General features: G+C 38.7%; 1 long non-coding RNA gene across 1 annotated transcript; it reads right to left on the minus strand.

Moving 5' to 3' along the window:
* Positions 1 to 268: 268 nt before the first annotated feature.
* LOC114649612 (uncharacterized) lies at positions 269 to 5,053 on the minus strand. The gene is made up of 3 exons (XR_007934383.1): positions 4,947 to 5,053; positions 2,675 to 2,725; positions 269 to 346 (listed from the first exon to the last, which is right to left on the minus strand). It is a non-coding gene; the product is annotated as an uncharacterized LOC114649612 (long non-coding RNA).
* Between the last annotated feature and the right edge of the window lie 241 nt (positions 5,054 to 5,294).

A 5,294-nucleotide genomic window follows, 5' to 3' on the forward strand; every position in this document is an offset into this window, starting at 1 on the left:
CTGAACCACAACGAAGACACCAAAACAGAAGATTAAAGGTGAACCTGAAAAGAGCAAAAACTAAACTGGAGAAATCTACAAAAGCAATGAGAAACTGAGCACTACTGAGAGAAAGTCAGCACAAGTTGCTTATTTTTACAAGAGCCATCCAATTTGATTTTTGGCAGACAATTGTCAGAAATCAAATGAACTGCAGAGGGTCACCATGGTGGATTAACCAATTTATGATGAATACCAGAGCTGGAGTGATGACAGAAGACACAAGGAATAGATATGCATGATTGTTTTATTTTAATGGATCACACAATGTCTGTAGTGGTTACAGGCTTCAGTGGATGTGGATCATCTCTTCTCCTACAAAAAAAAGATAAAAAGATAAATGAGCAGACTGCAGTGAATGTAACAATTAAAATTTTACTCAGATGACTGCAGGAGGTCGTATGGTAAAGGACTTCAGTTGTCAGAAGAGGAAAACAAAGAGTTCACATGGATAATAACACACAAGAGATTTTAACTAACATAAGACGCTAAATAATCAACAAAGACATTTTTGTTGTTTTCATTTTAGAAGTTCAATTTTGAAACAATAGGGAAAGAATTGAACTATTTGGATTAAAGTGAGACATAGAAAACATGCAGGACAATGACAGAGTCCTATTTCACATCTTACCTCTAATTATCCGAGCTTATACAACATTAAAGTACAGTTTCTAAAAAGGAAGTTCATAAATTCTAAAAATGAATTACAAATATCAGACCCATAGAAGGCTACAGTTAGTTCAAGGGGACGTAATTGGCTGGATAATAAATGGCAGGGCAAGTCATAAATGATAAAGTTGTGAAACTAACAACTGATTGTAGGAATCATAAACGGTTGTTAGCTGTGTTGGCCTCCATACCTGTCACTTTCTGTGAAAACAAACAATGAGCATTCACCATAAACGTATAGAACTTAGAAACAAATAAAAACTGAAAAGTTGTGAGTGCACATGTATTCATCCCATTTTCTATAAAATCCCTAAAGCAGATTTTGTCCAACCAATTAAGTTCAAAACTCACTTCATTAGTTTTTGAGGGTCCATCTGTGTACCATCAGAGTGCCACATGATCTGTCACATGATGTCGGTATAAATAAACCTGTTCTGACAGGCCTCTGAATCTGCTACACCACTAAGCAAACAACATGAAGACCATGGAGCACTCCAAATAGGTCCGAGACAAAGTTGTGAAGAAGCAGAGATCACAATTGGGTAATTATCCCATGGAGCACCATTAAATCTCATTAAAACAGAAAGAATATGGCACCACTACAAATATGATATAAGAAGGCTACCCATCAAAGTTCACAGACTGGGCCAGGAGGACATTCATCAGAGATGCAACAAAAACACCAAGGATAACACTGAAGAAGCTGCAAAGATCCACGGATAACCCCCCAAAAATCCATTTTAATTCCAGATTGCATTGCAACAAAACACTGCAAATACCAAGGGAGCGTGGGGGGGCGAGTACTTTCACAAGGCACGGTAGGTATCTTCTTGTAAAGCAAAATCTTCTGCATCAGGTGTACATAGTAATTAGATTGATATTAAGAAGGCAGTGTCAAGCAGACATGAAACTACAAGACATGTAAGTTATGGAAAGTAAGGGGAATGTGTGAAACATTTTGTCCAAGCTGTAAGGCAGCATAAGGCAGAAAGACACTCACACACTTATGTAATGAAGAATATAATGGGAGTAAAGCAGTTGAAAGTTCTTTGCGGAGTGTATCTGCACAGTGTGGTAGTTTCTTTGATTGCTAAATGACAAGCTTGGCTGTTAAAGTTTTAGGTGGCACAGTAGTTAGTGGTGCTAGTTTTGTTATCCTGCATTCAAATGCTAACCTGGTTTGTTGTCGGTGCAGAGTTTGCATGTTCTCCCTGTGTCTGTTTAGGATTGTCTTGCACATCTCCAATGTGTGTGTTTTAAGTTTCTTGTTGATTCTCAGTTTGCCTCGGGTGGTTTTAGTGTGTGTGAGTGGGCAGTGCAATGGCATGGTGCCCATCCAGGGTCAGGTTGTTCTTTAAACCCGGTGATGTCAACAGAGACTCTGCCTCTGCAAGGCCCTGAATGATATGAATCAGAATTAAAAGTGTTATGTTGTGGTACTTAAACACCTTGGAATAGCACTTTTTAAAATATTTATGTTCTCATTAAAATGTTTTGTTTTAAATTATTTATTTTCCTGTGACAAACGTATTTTCCTGTTTTGCTTTTTTAATTAGCGCACTGCTGTCTGCAAAGTACATGTTTTAATAATAAGGGAGTTCCCTCTTTGTCTGAGATGTTCCCTCTACATTATACAAGCTGAGTCAAAGGTTTTCTGACGTATGCTTTATGCTGCCCACTTCAACTTTCCTTTTTAGGATTTATCTCCTTCTGTATTAGGCCAGAGTTTTAATTAAAGAATTCTGGCAATGGAGTTGTTTCCTCCTTAGCTCATCTTGGTGGTCGCTTTATGACCGACTGTGCCAGTTACACATCCTGTAAAATATACGTAGCCACACAGTCTTAGAGGAACTCATTACAAAACACACCATGTTGAATAATTCAAAGTCTCCAGGACTGACACACCAGACTAGCACTGGCGTTCTCCTTTTTAAATGTGCTAAATGTTTAGGTGAACATCTTAGACATAAAACTTACAATGTCTTCTGTTTGCAGAATCGGGGTAATCTGGATGTGCCTGAAAAAGAGAAATATGTAACTGATGAGATGAGTAAGGCTTTGGACAAAAGTGTTCTTTAACAGTGAAGACTTCACTCAATAAGCAACAAATACTGAAAGAAAATGGAATTGAAAAATAAAGAATTGTTGCCACTTATAGGATGAAGTTTAACTCTATTTTACTAAAACTATGGTGACCAAAATGCTGTCATTGTCACTGACGCTTTCAACTCTAAAGAATCCCACCAGTCTCAAAGGTGGAACTCACGATGGAATCGTCTGTCAACATGAAATGGCTGCCTTACCTTCTCCACGCTGATCTTCCCCTCAGGCTCCTCTCAAGAAGTAGCGTACTACTTGACATGACTAGGAAGCCAAGCACAGCTTCAATTGAATTAAATTTAACTGTCGCCCTGAACACCAACCTTCATGGGCCAGATTCCAGAGAAGAGCTTTGCCTTCTGACACAGTTCTGTAAAGGTGACGATCTCACCTTGAAATTCAGCACAGCCAAGGAAACGCTCATGAACTTCACAAAGCAGGAGGTGAGCTACACTCCCATCTACTGTACACTTGACAGATATTGTGAAGCAGTCAATGACATTCACTTCCTTTGAGTCTCAATCACTGTGGACCAGACGGGGGGTACGACACATCTCAGCTCTCATCAAAAAGACTCACTGATGCGGTTGATTCCACAGATGACATACACTTGGGTACCTACTCCTGTGTCCCACAAGTTCAATAGGCACACAGTGCCATCTCTCCTGACCGGCTGTGTGACATTCTGTTAGGGCACCTGCTCAGCCCAGGGACACTGGGCACTACAAGAGGGAGGTGAAAGAAGCCCTGAATATTACCGGTAAACAGTTCCCTTTTGTCCAAGCCATAAATAGCACATTTTGTCTCATACAGGTAAGTTTTAAAATCAAACACTGTTGTTCACTGTCACTGTTCTTCTACTTCTGTTCAGAGCTACTAGACAGCTTGTCACATCTACATCTTCATAAGTGTTTCTTATCTATCATCTACTATTGTTTTTATGGCTCATCTTGTGTTCATTGTCTGTTGTATGTATTACACTACCACCACTCATCTGTGGAAGAAATGCAATTACAAAATTCAATCAATCGTGTACTTCTTAGATCTGGTTATGGATGTGTTAAGTTGTGGGATAAAAGACCAAACCTCCTGGTGCAGGCTTTGACCTGATGACACTGTGTTGTGTTGCACCAGAAAAGAGAAGGTGGAGAGTAAGCAGGAAGAATGGAGAAGGACTTTGGATATTAGAAGGCTGAAGATACAGTAAATAGGAAGAGGACAGAATATCTGAGGTTTATTGATAAAGAGGATTCAGAAGTTATCTTGCAGGGAGAGCTATTTACAAGAGAGCTCAAAATGGAGAATTAAATGCAGAGATAACCCCGAGTGTTGTTTGGATGGATCAAATGGAAGGTTTTTAGGACAGCAATAAGAGCGCAGAAGAAGAAGTTGGATGTTGAAGAAATGATAATGTTAAGATAGATATGTGAAATTACAAAAAAGGACAGAATAAGAAATGAGAGACAAAGGTACAACAAAAATGAGAGAGACAATTAAGAAGAATAGGAAAGTCGGGTGAAGTTGTATGGACAGGTGATGAGGATAGATGATGACCATGTGGGCAAATGAGTGATGGGAATGGAAGTTCGCAGAAAGAGAAAGGAAGGGAGGCCAAAGCAGAGATGGATGGATGAAGTAAAGAAAAGGGCCTGACTGGCGAGGAGGTGAAGGAATAAGTTGTTTGGAGAAGGTTGATCAGGCACATGGAGCCTCAAATAGATGTGGAAAAAAATGAAGAGTAAGAAGAATAAATTGTGTGCACATGACTATAAACCTGAACTTCAGTGTAAACCTTCACAATGTTTTAAAAGCAGCAGATGGTTGCTGTTGTCCTTTGGTAAAATTTAATGTTTTTATTTTGTGTTTTGAAATATTCTGCTTGATGTACTAATATCATTTAATTTGCTTTTAAGAAGAAAGAAAAATGAAACAGACACCACAGGTGTTGAAGCCCGGTCCTACTGCTAATTTCAAAGATTTAAATGTAGACTAAAAGTTGAATAATTCTGTTTTTAGTCAGCATTGAAAGCCATTCAGTGTGCTACATTGCTGTGTCTGAGAGCCTGTTGTATTCATGTATTTTAGAGTAAACCATCTGAAATATGGAAAAAAAATCTTAATAGAGCATTAATACTCACCACAGCCATTGCGACCAGCATAGCGAGGGTGGCAAGGAGGCAAACTGCTTTCTCAAAGAACATGGTGATCGGCTCAGATGATGAGGTCTCAGGATCTGTGAGCACTGGGCTGTCTGATGCACTTTTATACTCTATATTCAACTATGCAAATATTTCAATGGATAAAAACAATTCTGATCTCATTCATTTGTAATGCTGTGTAAGACAGACACTGAGCAAAACATTTGGCTCTTTGTCAACGAGCCATTTGCACATAAACTTTTTTTTACTGATGACCTAAAGGTAGTTTTATTAAGGCACATGCTTGTCACAGAAGAATTAAAAATAAAAAAAAATGAAGCATTCTGA

This window comes from Erpetoichthys calabaricus, chromosome 3 (assembly GCF_900747795.2).
Source record: "Erpetoichthys calabaricus chromosome 3, fErpCal1.3, whole genome shotgun sequence".
In the NCBI taxonomy this organism is placed as follows: domain Eukaryota; kingdom Metazoa; phylum Chordata; class Cladistia; order Polypteriformes; family Polypteridae; genus Erpetoichthys; species Erpetoichthys calabaricus.